Source organism: Podarcis erhardii, assembly GCF_964252035.2.
Source record: "Podarcis erhardii genome assembly, chromosome: 6".
NCBI classification, from domain to species: domain Eukaryota; kingdom Metazoa; phylum Chordata; class Lepidosauria; order Squamata; family Lacertidae; genus Podarcis; species Podarcis erhardii.
In genome coordinates this window covers 60549406-60566483 of record NC_138510.1, presented here as the reverse complement: position 1 = coordinate 60566483, position 17078 = coordinate 60549406, and the positions used below count along the sequence as shown (strand labels likewise).

The window sequence follows — 17078 nt, the reverse complement described above, 5'->3', positions numbered from 1 at the left end:
CACCATGCTAGGACACAGCTTTCATTTTAGAAGCAGCAACTATTCAGTCCACATGGCAAGGCAGAAAATCTTGAGACACTGTCTGATTACCGGTAAGTTTCAGAAAACAAAGAGAAGGAGAGAGGAAGAACAAGAATATTTGGTGCTACAGAAGGAAGCAGTAATAGGTTTCTCGTTGCTATACTAGCACACTGTTGCTATACTAGCACAACTTAGTAGCCCCAAGTAGCCTATAAGCTTCATTCTGCTTTGTATAACATCAAACCATAGCACAAGCTTTCCGAATTCTTCTCCAAAATGCATTTCAAATAACTGGATTTCAGTCATGTACATCGTGTAGTTCCATGCCACATGTTAAGCTTTCTAGTTACATGCCTACTTTGCAAGAGCTGCAGGAACAGTAGTGGCTCAGGCAGGCAAACAGGTGAGACCAGGGAGGTGGGCATGCACAAAAGTGGGCAACCACATGTTTACCACCACAGAGAGGAGGAAAGAGGGAGGGAGGGGAGGGAAGAGACAAGTGGGGAACCAGCAGGCAGCAGAGCTGAATACCCATCCAGGATGTTGCCTCAAGAATACAGCACTTGAAAGCTTTACTAGAGTCTATAATGTATGAAAGTTGAATTCTGAACGTACTTCTATTCCATCCATGAGCCAAGATGCGTGTTTTGAACTTGAGATGGTGTAAAATGAAAGGCTTGGCTTCCCCTGGGAAGTAGATAGCAAACAGTGTTCAAACAAGTTTCCAGCTTTCAGCCAAACCTGTTGTCCATACATACCTCTGGGCATTCCCCTCCAGTATCCAGCCAGGTCTGTCTGAAGTTTGAAAGGTATGTGGTTGGCACAAAGCAACAACAACAACAACAAAAGTTTTCACCAAGGGTAGCTAACTAATTGCTAGGTCTGAAAAGAGCAAAGCTGGCACTCACTACAACGGTAAACAATAACATTGATGTGATTGTGAACCGTAAGCTGCCAAGCAGAGCAAATAAAAGTTAGGTACACTTTTCACTTCCTTTCAAAATAACTAAGGAGATCACCTCCCCATCCCAACCCCCCAAAATAGTTTTCAATAGGTCATTTAGGCTGCAAACAGATACATTTTCCGAATGTTTTACCCCCTACTGCTTTGGGGGATTTAGCCACAGTCTTCCTCCAACAGCTGCATAACCAGGCAAACATAATGAGAGAGAATGGGAGAGTGGGAAAGTGTGTGTGTGTGTTAGTTTGGTTGTTGTAGTTTGGATGCAAGGAGAGATGAGTACATGGAACAGGGCCTATTTGCTTACTTGCAAAAATTTTACATGGCAGTCGATGTTAATTCTAGTTCTGGAAAGGTGAAACTGCAATCTCTTCATTGGAAATATTTTCGAAAATAACCAAATAAGAAAACTTTTTAAAATGGTGGGTCATTGGTATGCAGGAAACCAAACAAACTTGGCTTGTTTCCATCTCTTATCTTTTTAAGAACCACAAACCATGTGCACATGTGTTCATCCTTCACTTTACTTTACAAAACACCCTTTAAAAAAGTTTCAAAGCTTTAAAAAAGTGAAAGTAAGTTTGTTGCTTGGTTCTACTGATGTCATAGTTTAGCTATCCAATAGATGCATTCTTCAGCCATGTCATCTCCCCTTCTCTCCCCCTTCCCCAGTCATTTCCTTGAAGGAAGGAGGGAGATATGTAGCTCAGTGGTGGAGCATTTGGCTTGCAAGCAGTGGGCTCAAGGTTCAGTCCTCACCATCTCCAGATAAGAATAAGAGTTTTGGATTTGATATCCTGCTTTATCACTACCCGAAGGAGTCTCAAAGCGACTAGCATTCTCCTTTCCCTTCCTCCCCCACAACAAACACTCTGTGAGGTGAGTGGGGCTGAGAGACTTCAGAGAAGTGTGACTAGCCCAAGGTCACCCAGCAGCTGCATGTGGAGGAGCGGAGACGCGAACCCGGTTCCCCAGATTACAAGTCCACCGCTCTTAACCACTACACTACACTGGCTAAGGCTGGGAATATTCCCTTTCTGAAACTCTAGAGAGCTGCTGCCTGTCAGTGTAGACAATACTGATCAGGATGGTCCAATGGGTCTGAATCACAGCTTCCTGTGTTCTCTTTGAAAAAGAGAACTGGCTTTGCTTAGACAATGAGAATATGCAAAATTAGTTTAGTCTGCAGGATAGGCAAAAAAAATGCTTCTGAGTTGCGGATAGAAAATGGCATTAATCAAGGTGTCCCTGGGTCCTAACTGAGCAGAAGTATTATTGCATAAAGATACAATGCAAAAGCACAAAATACATGATAAAAACAAGAACAACAACAACCCCACAAACCAACAAGCCCCTCTCCCCCCAGGTGGAAAGTTTCATGCAACTTCTGGGAATAATCTAAGAGGCGGATGTTCTGGGAAAGACTTGACCTGTGCCACAAATTCATGGAGACCTCTGTTATGACAAGCAGGTGTTGTTGTCACCCATTCCAAGAAGAGTGGAAAAGATGGGTACAGTATATGGCATCTCATGTGCCTGGACTAAGCTGTGCTTGTCTTGCAGGGCTTGTCTCCCAGGGCTTCCAATGCATGGATGAAACAGATCTTGGAATGAATCTGCTCTGCCAAGACTCCATGGTAGATTATGGAACTTGGAATGGATTTCACAACCCACTTTGAGCTTCATTACTTCATAAAATCACTAGATTTGCTATTATGGAGCCAATCGTACTTCACAGTGTTGCAAAACACCTTTACAAACCTTTCTTTCTTTCTTTCTTTCTAGTTAGAACTTCCTTGTGACCCAGAAAATTTTATTTTCTTATCATACCTATGGTTGCCGTCCATATCTAGAGGTTTTTCAGGGGGTGGGAGGCAAAATTGTTGACCCCAGATGCATCTGCAACCTACATCTCCACAGCAGTAGGTGCCCTGACTTATTGACCACGTTCAGTCAAGGACCTTTGCAGGACTACTTTTCTCTGTTCATAGAAAGATCTTCACAAAATATGTTGCTGAGGTTGCCCTCAGGAATCTTTGTAACTAGCCAGCCCCAGCAACTCAAAACCTAGGCCAGACCATGGTTAAGAAACAAACAACATATATTTACAGGGTTTTGGGTGGAATAGAATAACTGATAATTTTTTCATCAGTTTGCCACCAGACATGGGATTAAGCTGAGAAAAACCTGACTCTGGTTGGCATATTGAACCAAAATAAAGAAATAATAAGTTCCCCCAGATTTCCTTGCCCAGAAGTATCAACAGCAGCATTTTTTTAATATTAAAAAAATCATTTTCAAGAAGATTTGACACTTGTACACTATGTACCAAAGAGCAGCAATTCTCTTTTCTTCAGTGCATGTTGATGCAGCAATCTCACACCCAAACTGCAGTCTTGAGCTTACACACTATACATACACACCATACCTTTGAAACACATGCAAAACACATGTTCACACCCAAAGAATTCTGAGCATTCTGTAGATTAATCCCCAGCGACTCTAAACAAACAAAGAAGGGAGCCTTTATGTATCTTGAAGGCTAGTTCCTATCTTGGCCTATTAGAGTGGTAGCCAATATGGTACTCTCCAGATGTTGTGGACTACAAATTCCATGAGCTCCAACCAGCCTGGTCAATGGGTAGGGATGATAAGATTTGTAGACCACAGATAAAGGGAAGGGAAGGGACCCCTGGACAGTTAAGTCCAGTTGAATTTGACCATGGGGTGTGGGGCTCATCTCCACTTTCAGGCCGAGAGAGCCAGTGTTTGTCTGCAGACAGATTTTCCGGATCATATGGCCAGCATGACTAAACTGCTTCTTGTGCAATGGGACACCGTGACAGAAGCTGGAGTGCACAGAAATGCCTTTTACCTTCCCACTAGAGTGGTACCTATTCTACTCATGCTGGTATGCTTTCAAACTACTGGGTTGGCAGGAGCTGGGACAAAGCAACGGGAGCTCACCTAGTCACATGGATTTGAACTACCAACCTACAGAGGTTGTAGTCCACAACATCTGGAGAGCATCATGTTGACTACCTGTGGCTTATCAAGCTATGATTTTCCAAATTAGGCATTTGCCAAATAAGCATTACATATTACTATAATCATTTTATATTTTGAGTCTAGATTCACTTTTGCCTTAAATGTACAAAGTGTGGTGAAATGGCAGTCAGAAGACCAGGTCCTTCAGATTTTTAAAGAACAAGTGGGTGCTTAGTCTACTGCAAAGGCCTGGCCTGCCATTTAGTCACAGATTGATGTGTTCCTACTGAAGATGCATAAAGAAGGTTCTGGGAGAGACCTGGCTTAAGCAAAAATCCTTAACATTCCTCTGTCATCTCTCTCTTTCTCCCTGGCTGTAAATAATAAAAGCAGCCCACATTTCAAACACCCTTGAGTATCATGCCTCTCCTCTCTTCTTTTGTTTTTTCTAGAGGTGTGGCGATTCCTTTTTCTCCCCACCCTCTGTCAGCAATTCCCTTCCACACCCCAGAAAGAAAGAAAGAATCCCTGCCCAGAATGCCGTCCCTCCTGGTGGAGTGAGCTCACTGTGAATTTTCCATTCAGCACAGCACTTCTTGACTGTTTACCAAGACTCTCCTTCCAAAGGGTTATTTTAAGCTCCTCATTCATTTCTTCTTTAACCTATTCTTAGTTCCATTTCCTTCAGAAACCATTCAAATCGAGGTTTAGGCCTGGTTATGGCACAGAAACTGCTCTGGTTGCCCTGTAAGATGACCTCTGGAGAGAGAGAGAGAGAGAGAGAGAGAGAGAGAGAGAGAGAGAGAGAAAGGGAAACATGTCCCTGTTAATTCTTCTCAACCTCTCAGCGGATTTCGATACCATCGACCATGGTATCCTTCTGGAGTGACTGTCCGAACTAGGGGTGGGTGGAACCGCTTTGCGGTGGTTCCAGTCCTACTTGGATGGCTGTTTCCAGAAGATGTTGTTTGGAGAATGCTTTTCAGCCCCGTGGAACCTTCATTGTGGGGTGCCACAGGGCTCAATCCTATCCCCTATGTTGTTTAACATCTACATGAAAACGCTGGGTGGGGTTATCCGGAGGTTTGGAGTACATTGCCAGCAGTATACTGATGAAACTCAGCTCTATTTCTCCATTACATCTGCTGGGGAGACAGTGGAAGTGTCTTGCCTCGGTAATGGACTGGATAAAAGCCAACAAACTGAAACTCGATCCAGATAAGACTGAGGCACTGTTAGTGGGTGGTTCCCTAGATTGGATGGGAGGGAGATCGCCTGCTCTTCATGGGGTTACACTTGGGGGGGTGTTATTGGGTTGTTGTTTTTATTTTGATTATGTATTTTGTGGTTTTATATTTTGATTTTATTCTGTGAACTGCCCTGAGACCTCCAGGTATAGGGTGGTAGGTAAGTAAGTAAGTAAGTAAGTAAGTAAATAAATAAATAAATAAATAATAGGTACATGGTCTTGCAGAAGCCAAATATCTAGATGTTTAGCATTTAGAGAACAGAAGGTATTAGCAGTGCTTTTCTTCTAGAAAGAGAGGTGCTGGTACTCAGCATGAACTTATTACAGCAAGTGCCACATTTTTAACCAGTGCTTTTCTTCTAGGGAAAAAAGGTGCCAGTACTGCATACCCTTGAGTAACCCCCAGAGGGAAAAAGCACTGGGTCTTAGAAAAATTGCTAAGTGAGAAATACTGGGAATGATTCAGCCACCTTTGATAGGAGGGTGGTCACTGTATGCTCTACTCATGATTTCTACCTGACTTGACTCCTTCTCCTGGTACAGGGTAGCATGAATGGCACTCAGGTAGGCTAGGCTGTTCCCTTTGGACAGCACAGGGCTCCTCTAGCTATTGAAGAACAAAGATGGGATCTGAAGAAACTTTGATTTCCAATAATGATTTAGGTCTTGTGCTCTAGGAAAGAGGGGGCTAGACATGTTCCCACCAATGCTGAACTTCTCTTCCTGGAGAGCACAACTCTGTCTGCAATTATTTATAGAACATCCCAAAGACAAAGAATAAAAATGAGACATTTATAATCCATCAAGTGTCTGTTTCTTTAAATATAGCTTTTACATAATGTATGCACTACCAAAATCATTCAAGTGCAATACAGGATGTCTCAAAGTTCCTTCTCTTCCTAGACAGCACACAAAGAGACTCCCTCAAGAACTTGCTGGTTGGTGGCCAGTGACAGTGTGGATTTTTCCAGCGCTGACCAACTTGCAAGAGGAAGACTCCACTGGCAACATTTCCACATTTCATCCTGTGCAATTGCAAGCAGAACCACGCGTGTCTAAAGGACCACCTGCCCCATATGAATGTAGGATGCTAAGGCTGGCTAAGGACCTTCTCTGATCACCCCCTTCTTCAGATACCATGCAGAAGACAACTGGAGGAAAGGCTTCTCAGTCGGCAAACAGAAGACTCTCCATGGACAAAGTTGTCTGGCACAGTTTAGAGCTCCCATTAAGCAAAATGAGGCAACCACCTCAGGGAGCAGATGCCAGGGGACGGTGATGGAAGCTCCCAACCATTCTCTTCTGTTGGAGGTCAGAGGTGTGTGTGCCATGTCTTGCACCACCTAAACTATATGACTTTCCTCAGGTGCAGAGGAGGATGCTAGTCCAAAGCCAATATTGAAGGAAGATACAATTGCCAAGCCAGCTGACCTCTCTATATGGAATAGGGGCAGAGAGGGGATGCCATCTTCACTTCACCTAAAGCAATATAATGTCTTGTACCAGTCCTGAGAATTGTATATCGTGTCAGCCACAGACCTTTTTATTTCCCCAAACATTTCAAAATATTTATTAGACTTAGTGTAGAAATCATTATATGATTTTATGGTGCTGCTGTTTTAATAACATTCATCATGTTTTGGTCTGCTGTCATCTTAAATTCAAGTGGCAAGCCAATTAAGAAGCAGAGAAATGGAAAGGGAATGCTCTCCCCAGGGAAATGTGCCTGGCACCATCACCACCAGTTTTTAGGTGCCAGGTGAAGATATTTTTATTTCCCCAGGTGGATAAGTTAGGCTCTACAGTAGGACTTGCTCTTCTTATTGCACTGTTGAGTGAGCATTTTCGGAATTTCATATTCTATGTTGTCTTTAATTAATTATTTTTGCCTTGCTGTTAAGTAGCTTTGAGATTTCTTTTTAAACAAATGCAGGTGGTGGTTATGATGATGATGATGGCAGAGAAAGAGTTAGATCCCAATTCATGCACTTTCCAGGCAACAATCCAACATGCATGTAAGGCAGTCACTCCACATAAAAGGCTTGCCACTTTAGGTGCATACTAAAGTCTGATTTATGCAATTCTTTCTCCTCAAAAGAAATGAGGTGAAGATAGCTGACAAAACAGGGTTTTGGGGGTGGAGGGCTTCTGCATGAGTCACCTATGTTATGTTAAATGCATGGAGAATGGGCTATAGGTCCACTTCCTCACCCCAGAATTTGCATCGTCACCAAGAAAGAAAATAACAGGCGCCAAAGATGGGCAAGGGAAGAAGGAAGATGTGGGGGAGGTAGACCTGCCAAGGCTAGTGGGGTGCTGCCCCATCATGCTTAGCCTTGAGTCCTCCAAGCCCACTTGCCTTTTTATTTACAACCAGTCCAGGGGGTGTCCCACACTGCCTGCTTTCTCCTTTAGTCTCAGTGTTGACCTTGTAGATCTCAGAAGGGAGAAGGGCAGCAGCAGCAACAGCAAAAAGAATTAGTTGACTCTGCTTGTCACTGGCTCCTTGCCTCCCTCCCCGCTCCCATTTTTGTCCTAGTAGTCCCAGTGGGTTTAGAAATGTATACCAAGACTCATTTCCAGCAGGAATCCAAGGCAGCTAACAAATCAAGAAAAACGAAAAAAGGTAATAAAAACCACCGTATAAACATCATAATGTACTCTAGCAAGCACACACATGTACACGAAACCAAAGGCTGCCCAGGACACAGCCTCAACTCCGGATCTGAGAATCTGCTTTCAAAGATGAGAGGAAGAAAACACAAACTTCTGCCCGAGGAAACTTACAAACCTCTTGAATGACACATGAGCCCAACAAACGGCACCATGTTGCCCACTCTGTGCCTCCCGTTTTCCTGGGCTGACACAACAACGGCAACACTTTTCATGAAATAAAAAACATGCCTACACCCAAAGCTTCAGCAGCAAACTCTGCTTTTCAGAACACACTGTACTCTATTCAGTGTGACCACAACAGGAACCAGAGCCAACGATCTGAGCTGGAACTGTGGCATGTGGGATGCCAATTTGGGCTGCACGTGTCTGGGGAATGCACATGTATGCATAATATTTCTGGATCAAGCAGTCTTTCCAGCCAGGATCATAATAAGATCTTGGATGGTGTTTGATTCAAGCAGAAAACTACAAGGCAATAAATATAGGTTTTGTGTAACTAATGGGATTAGACTCTGCCTGGTTTCTCCAGGTCCCAGATTTTTCCTAAGCAGAATCTCAACGCAACACGGCTTCAATCTCCTGAAAGCACAGTGTTGCGTAAATGCATAAAAATCAGGGATGTACCAACATAGCCCAAGGAGGTTAACCAATTTAACCTATTACAGTGGGACCTCGGGTTAAGAACTTAATTCATTCTGGAGGTCCGTTCTTAACCTGAAACTCTTCTTAACCTGAGGTACCACATTAGCTAATGGGGCCTTCCTCTGCCGCTGCACCGCTGCCACACGATTTCTGTTCTCATCCTGAAGCAAAGTTCTTAACCCGAGGTACTATTTCTGGGTTAGCAGAGTCTGTAACCTGAAGCGTCTGTAACCTGAAGTGTCTGTAACCCGAGGTACCACTGTAATATACAAAATGTAATAGGCAACAAAGCAAAGAGTGACTGGTAAAGCAGAACTGGTGTGGTCACTGCTGAACTGAGATCTGAATTCAAATTGCCCTTCAGAACCATCAGTTGCCGTTTCTCAGGTGGTTCACAAAAAACAAAGTAGCAATCAAAATTAAATAGAAGCGATTTCAATTATGACTAGCAATTCATTCCAGTAAATGAAAGCAATTTAAAATTACAAATGATCTATGTAACAGCCATCAGTCCAATAATAATAATAATTGTGGGAGACAAAGATGAATCTCCAAAAAAAGTTACAATGAGACTATTTATTTATTTAAAGCAAGGATGATGAACCAAGGGTCCATGGTGCCTGCAAAACTGTTCTTGATGGCCTGCCAACCTTCATTCACAATTAATCAACAGTGGTGTTGAAATCAGTGGCAGTGGAAAAATTGGCATCTGTTTCCCCTTGTGCACTGTGTCCCTGCGTGCAGGTCAGAGCAGTAAAAATGGGAAGGAGCACTCTGATCTGCCCTGTTGTTTCCTGGACCATGAACTTTGGAGCTGATTGGAACACTCCTTCTTTCCTCTGGAGCCCTCTGACTTATTCACAATCAGCACCCAAGGGGGAACAGAAGACTCTGTGAAGATGGTGAGGGAATAGGGCAGTGAGAAGCTATCAAAAGGGAGGAGACAAAAAGGTAACTTGTCCCCCTCTGTGTCCTGGTTCAGCAGTGGGGAGGGAGGAGTTGTCAAGTATCTGTGTGTGTGTGTGTGTGAGAGAGAGAGAGAGAGAGAGAGAGAGAGAGGGAGAGAGAGAGAGAGAGAGAAGGAGAGTTAGTTTGCCCAACACTGACATGCGGTCCTTAGAGGGTTGGCCAACAGTGAATCCAGACCTTGGGCCAAATAGGTTCTCCATCCTTGTTTTCCATGTTCATTTAGTCCACCTTTTAGCCAGAGACTTACTAGGTGGCTCACAAAACACGAAACTGTTCAAAACAGATTGGATGGACATCAGATAGGAGATAACAGTAAGACACAAATACAGCAGCAGCTAAAACAGCAGTGCAGTGATCAAATGACAATGTAAACAGGAATCAAGAAGACTAGAGACAGAAGAGGGCAATTCAAAAACAACAAAACTAACAGCAGCAAGAAAAGAAACAAAGGAAAGAAATGCAATGAAAAGCTCAGAAGAAAACAATGCTTTTACCTGGCACCAAAATAATAGTAGTGTCAGTGCCAGATACCAGTAATTATTCTTTGGGAGAGCTTTCTTCCAGGGCATCGCCACTGAACAGTATCTGGTAACACTACCTTCTTCACTTCTGGAAATGGCACTAGAGAAGGTTCTCTGGTCTTAATGGAGGGACAGGCCATATGGGGACAGTTGTTCCCCAGAGAAATTGTGGTGGACAGTTCCAAACTGTCTCAGAGAACTTGATTCATGCCAAGCAGAGACTAAGCTATAGACATTTGCTCACAATGATCCAACTAATCATAGTCAACCAAACAGAGGTTTTGAGCATTGGAATATTAGCCCAGCCAACGTTTAATGAAGGAAAAGATCACTGGGGCCAGGTTTTTATGTTTCAAGGTGCACAACGTATTTGCACTGCTGACTTTCATACCGGTTTCCTATTCCATCCTTGCTCCATATTAGTTATTCCTATGCGCACAAAGGAAACACAAGCTCCAGGCCAAATGAATCAAATCAGAGTCCAAGGGAGGGCTCTGTTCATTCCAAAATCCAAGTGGCCTGAAAAGGAAAGGAAAGTCAATTGCCAAGCTTGGCGGTATAAACCAAAACATCTCTAGCCACTGGAATTGATTATATGTCCATGAAAAGCAGTGATATGTAACATTCTCCTAACCATCAGGAACTGATGCCGCAGTGCGTACACACTGATTTGGCATCTGCTTGACCTTTTCTGATTGAGAGGGAGGAAGAGAAATGCCAATAGGCATTTCAATATAAAAATATTTGACCCAAAATTTGGGGAAAAGTTTAGCAATGTATACAAAAGAGCGGATATTTTTACACACAATAGCCAGATTCTATGCATGCTTTCAAATATGAAAACCCAACTAGCTCCACAAGACGTACTCCCAAGTAAGTGCTTACAGGACTGCAGCCACAGAAAGTTCCACAAGAGATGTGTGTTAGGGAGTGATACACATGTGTCTGTTATGGTTTCATTGACAAGCATGAAATATTGTTGAATCTCAGCCCCAGACCTTAGTGTTCTCCTGCAACTTGAGAAGCATGCAAGGTGCACCTCTGCCTTACAACATTTTACAGGGCAAGCAAGGAGCACCTGCCATCCCAGAGATACTGTGGGGTAAAACAAATTCAGGTAACTCTCAGGCAAAGTGTGTGGCATTTGACAGAGCAATAATAAAGGGGGGGAAAGGGGGGGACAAATATATCCAGTTTGGCCCGAGAGAAAATTCCTGCTTCAGACTGGGGAGTGGTTAAATAATCCTGAAAATGAAACCAACACCCACTTCTTAAGCATAAAATAAAAATAGCTTCTACGCAGTCTGGAACCAGTTTCTTTCATCCAATAGACCACCACAATTTGTAGCAGACAGTGAGATGGAGGAATTCTTAAAAGTTGTGGTGGATTTTTCTTCATCCATTGCTTTTGAGGATGTGCACAGCAGACAGCCACTTCTGCTTTCAACTCAAAATTAGAAGTTAAATTGTACAGAACTGTAAAATAAAAATATTTTAAGGTGATATTCATTTACTTCCATTTTTACCTTGGCTCTCATAACCCGACAGAATTCCAGCACACTGGGTGTGAATTTTTCTTTGCAAATATTATGGATAGTATGCCTGACATTTGGAGGGGGTGGGGGGAGGGAGTCCACTAACAAACACGTATTGCACAAAAAACCACAATGGCTTCATACTGGTTTCTGAAAGATCTTCCTTACTTCCTGTGCCCGCTTTTGCTAGTTTTGATGAAGTCCCACTTGTCGTCCCAGTTCTTGCTTTCCACCTCCTGATGGCATTGACCATCTGTTCCAACCATTTCCAAGATACAGACTCGTTGCCCGCAGCATGTTTATTCACTATCAATCAAGTATAGATGTAATTATTACAAACTGTTCTTTCAACAATCATGACTTTTTGTTTTCTCTTGACTCATGCCTCATCTCCCTTTGGAGTTCTTATATTTGACATTAGCAGTCTTACAGTTTTTCTTCACAGCATCATCTCTACACCCAGCAAACCTTCAAAGTCAAGATCTTGATTTTCTTAATCATCCAAAGGTGGGAAAATGACAGCCCACCAAGCTATATTCCAGCTTGTGGGAGCTTTACACCACCTGGCTCCTAATTCACCTAGTTTGCTCCTGGCCATCTTTTCAGTGGATAAAGGACCCATGTTGTTTCCTCTTCAGCTTCATTCCCATCACCTTTCAAAGCTAGCCCAGGAAGTCTTCTAAGACTTGGTTTTTGCACCAAGCTGACACTATCACTGTTGTCTCTGCAACAGAAGTAGATGCTGCCAATACAGAATCAATCACAGCCAGGTGACTGCCCCTTGGTCTGCTCTGGAAGTCAATCCAGGCTGGAAACCACCCCAGCCAGCTGGTATATGGTTTTTTCCCAGTGCAGAGGTTGGGCCCTTTGCCATACAATTTGCATATCAGATGTAGCCTTCAGGCTGAGAAGTTGGCCTGTTCTTCAATTAGTACACTTTTGCAATGCAGAAAGAAACATTTCCATAGATTGTGAGGTGAAAAATTAACGATTGCCCATAACTTGAAGTCAACGTGCACCAAGCGTTAATGATTGGCACTTCGTTAACACAGCTGATTAACAAAACACTTTATACTGCAAGTGTCTTCAGCTACAGCGGAATACCTTCCTTTTTGTACAGTCTTTTTTTATGGCTACGTAGTATTTCAAACATAACCTTTCACGTAACCCACCATACATAGTAAACTCTTGTACTCTGTATATAAAATGAGCTGCCCAAGTAGACTCATTTTAAAAAGTGATTTCTCCACAGTACCTATGACAATTATCACCACCAGTGATTCAGCCAGGTCAGTGAGATCCAGGAGAAGGCTCAGTGCAAACACAGCTCTTCAGAGAAAATGGAAACCAGTCATTGACTTAGCCTGTGTTCCCAAGTCTCAAGACCCACTAGCTTTTGTGTATTAACTGGATTCATCTTTGTTTGGTGTATGCCTTCCAAGATTGGGAAATTTTGCCACTCTAGATACATGTTATAGAATTCAGCACAATGGGGTTCTTAATGCCACACTTTTGGTCTAAGTTGGGAAACGTGAAACAAATTTTAAGAAAGCAAATTTTAGCATAGATCTATTCCAAAAACCAGTTTTCCATGGCATAAGTTAGACCTCAGCCAGTGGCAGGACTGATGGACTTAATCAAAATTTGGCACTGAAATGTGTTGCTAACTTGGATTTATTTTGAGTGGTAGGAAAGCAGCCCAAGTTCAAAGAGCAGTATTGTTATTAAGAGAGGTGCACGCTTATATATGCCTTTGCTTTGCTTTGCTTTGCTTTGCTTTGCTTTGCTTTGCTTTGCTTTGCTTTGCTTTGCTTTGCTTTGCTTTGCTTTGCTTTGCTTTGCTTTGCTTTGCTTTGCTTTGCTTTGCTTTGCTTTGCTTTGCTTTGCTTTGCTTTGCTTCTAAAGTCAAATGAGCAAAGAGAGAGTAGATGAAAATATGTCATCTGAAAACGGGTCCCTGAAATGATTGGGACCACAAGGAAAACATTAATTATGATACATTTTTTCAGCACTCATCTATCACAAATTTGGACTTACCCTCATAATGGCTTATAAAGGTAAAGGGACCCTTGACCATTAGGTCCAGTCATGGCCAACTCTGGGGTTGCGGCACTCATCTCACTTGGCCGAGGGAGCCGGCTTACAGCTTCCGGGTCATGTGGCCAGCATGACTTCTGGCGAACCAGAGCAGCACACGGAAATGTCGTTTACCTTCCTGCTGGAGTGGTACCTATTTATCTACTTGCACTTTGACGTGCTTTCAAACTACTAGGTTGGAAGGAGCAGGGACCGAGCAATGGGAGCTCACCCCGTCGCGAAGATTCAAACCGCCGACCTTCTGATCGGCAAGTCCTAGGCTCTGTGGTTTAACCCACAGTGCCACCCACGTCCCATATAATGGCTTATACTGACATACAAAGAAGGACTGGGGATGATATTACAATTCAGAACTCTTCCTCTGAATTATCAGTGTTTCTCTCTCTCTCTTCTCTATATGTACATTTGCTGTTGCTCTTGATTCCAGCCAAAAGGTCAGAAAACCACATGGGAATCTAAGTGACTGTAGCAGCAATCCTATACCCACTTAGTCTGGACTAAGCCCCATTGAATTCAGTGGGACTTGATGCTGAGTTGACATGTATTGGATTGCACTGAAAATATCTCTTTTGGTAATCACTAGTGTGCCTCAAGCCAAATGTAATTTAGATGAAAACTGTTATGGGGAATGTACTTTGCCTGCCTAAACAGAAATATTATAGCAACCACTTAAAAGATAATTGATAAATGCATAAAAATTATTATCATTCAAACTGCAAAATCAGTTAGCAAAATCCAATGAAAGCTTAAACATTTTATTGCGTTAATGATATAAATGCATCAATTTACAGCAAACGACAACCAAGAATTTGGCAGCCTTCCACAGTATTTACTTAAAGGTGATAATGCATTTTAAAAAAGCACTTGAAGCAGAATTTGTATTAAACACCCGTGAACTTGCATAGATTTATTATCAAATGCTTTTAGACTGTCTGTACCCTGCAGCATTTTTTTTATTTCTAGAAATTAAGGACAAATAATATATCATTTGGAGACCTCAAGTAGCACGACAATCTCTCTCTCTGCTCTCCCTCCCACTCCTTCTCAATCATGCTATTTTCTGTTGGGGCGGTAGTGGCAAAATTCACTTATGCAACACCCACAGATTGGCACGCACTTTGGCAAATGTAAACTCTACTGGCATTGCAAACGTGTGCCATTGCTTAATGCCTTCACCTTGGCCATTTCACTTCCATTTCAGGAGTCTTTTTTAGGAACCTCTTGTAGCCATTACCACATCTTCCCTTCAGCTGCTGCAACTTCTATTATGTCTGTTCTCTCCACATTTGGCCTTATCATTATGAAAGGCTGAGACCATGGCAACAAACATGTGTATGCAGTCTCTGAACCTGTTTTTTAAGTGGTTGGGTCAGGTCTCCTTCTTCTATAACTGAAACCCAAGCGCTAACCTTATTTCTTTATTCCATCAGTGAACCTTTTATCCATATCAAGTGCTTGGAGGCACATTCAGCCATTGGTTGGTATCAAATTGTGTTTGCATGCTTGCACAATGGATTTCCATTCCTACAAATGGTTTCCCCTTCCTCTCCTCTCCCACCACCACAGCCCTGAAGTCTATAGCTATCCCACATGGCTGAAAGTTCTGTGAAACCAAGCAATGTGTCTATACATGATAGAAGACTGTAGTACAAATCATTCTTAGACAACTCATACTCTAGCTGTGTTGTGTGCACAAGGCAAGAAGTGAAAGAACGCAAGCATGTGAGTCCCACCTCTAGGTGCGTGCATAGCAAACTTGTATGACCAGCGCATGGAGGCATGCATGTGGAAAACAAAAATCAACAAACCAATTAAAGAAACATAGCATAGAAAGAGTGAGGGGGGGGGGGATTAAAAGCATATGGTGACCAGCCAAAAAACTCAGAAAAAAGCAAGACAACTTGGCAAGTCTGAATAACAGCCCTGGCTTCACCCACAACACTGGGCTTTCACCCTAGCTCTTCATTCAAGATAAACCTTTGGTAGGGCCATTTTTCAGCACAGACTGGCACCACTAGACTATTGGGAGGGCCTTGATATTGTATATATCCCAGCAACTCGGGACCTACTCTTGAGAGTCCCACCCTGTTAGTTTGTTTTTGTTGCACTAGCTCAGACCTGATGTTTGCTGTCTTTTGCCAGCTCGCTGATGAGCCAACAAGCCTCAAGGCTTTGGTACGAGGCCACCAGATTCCTAATCACCACTATCGTTCTGCTCAGATGATTATGTTGGTAGTCTGAAGACATTATAGTGCTGATCAAGAAGGTAGCCAGATGCCTATTAAGTGGTTATTATGTTAAACTCATAATTAATAAACCTGCGTGACAGATGCACAGATCTGTAAATAAAGCTAAAAACATTGCTGTGAAGTCGGTTGTCTTGATTGCTTTGAATGGGCAACTTGAGTGGGCAGGGGTTTGAAAAAAGAATCTTAGTGTTCCCCAGTGTTCCCTTCCAGAGTGCCTCAAATCACCCTTTGGCTTTTGGAAAGTGACACTCGCCAGCTATAAGGAGGGCAGAGAGAAGAGTGGAGCTAGTTTTGCAATCGGAATTTAGGGAGAGGCAGGCGGAGAACTGAAAGCTTGGCTAAAGCTAGCCAAAACACTGCCCCATACAGAAATTTTATATTATTATTTTTTATGGTGGCAGGTAGTGCAATAAGTCATAGACCAAACTGGAAGACTCTGACAGACACTGGAATCAGTAGTATTGTATGGAGTATAGCTCTTGCATGAAAACTAGCCAATCAGGTAAGACTGGCAAATGGACAAACTAGCACTGACAACTGCAATGCTTTATAGTATAGTATAGTATATAGTATAGTATAGTATAGTATAGTATAAAAACAACAGACAATTGTAATCACCAGGCACTCATGGCAAGCTATGGACAGACATTTTGGAACAAGGATAAGTAGGCAATACTATAAGAGACTACAATACTTCCCCCCCCCCCCCCAAATGTACAATGCAGTGAAACATGCAATGAAAGTCTTTGTATCAAGCTATTAATGTGTCATGATTTGTAAATGATTTTTTAAAAAACCCTTTAAAAACCAAGGTTCATGCAGAATCAGTAGTTCTGTCCTCTGTTTTTAGGAGCCTGCTTGTATTATAAGGACAACACAAGTCTCCAGTGCTTTCTTATCTGAAGAAAGCATAATCCTTCAGTACTGTACATCCATATATGCTGCAATATATTTGAACTGGGCAACTTGAACAGATAGGCCAACATGTATCAAAACCAAATTTATCACCTGTATCACCCTTGGTCTATTTTAATATTCATTATTTCTTAGTAGTGACATAGTTTCTTCTGATGAATGGACTAGTATTATCTAAACATAAAAACCTGCATTTCAGCTTTCAGTTGCATTTTGGGATGAACATATTTGCAATAGTGTTTGTAAGACATTAAT

General features: G+C 42.5%; 1 protein-coding gene across 1 annotated transcript in view; it reads right to left on the bottom strand.

Annotated features, from left to right (window-relative positions):
- Positions 1-640: 640 nt before the first annotated feature.
- Positions 641-17078, bottom strand: part of LOC309344650 (uncharacterized protein) — a 116220-nt gene continuing 99782 nt past the window's right edge. Inside the window, exon 3 of the transcript XR_014157795.1 lies at positions 641-708. The gene's annotated coding sequence lies outside the window, so the exon portion shown is untranslated. The remainder of the gene's footprint in view (positions 709-17078) is intronic.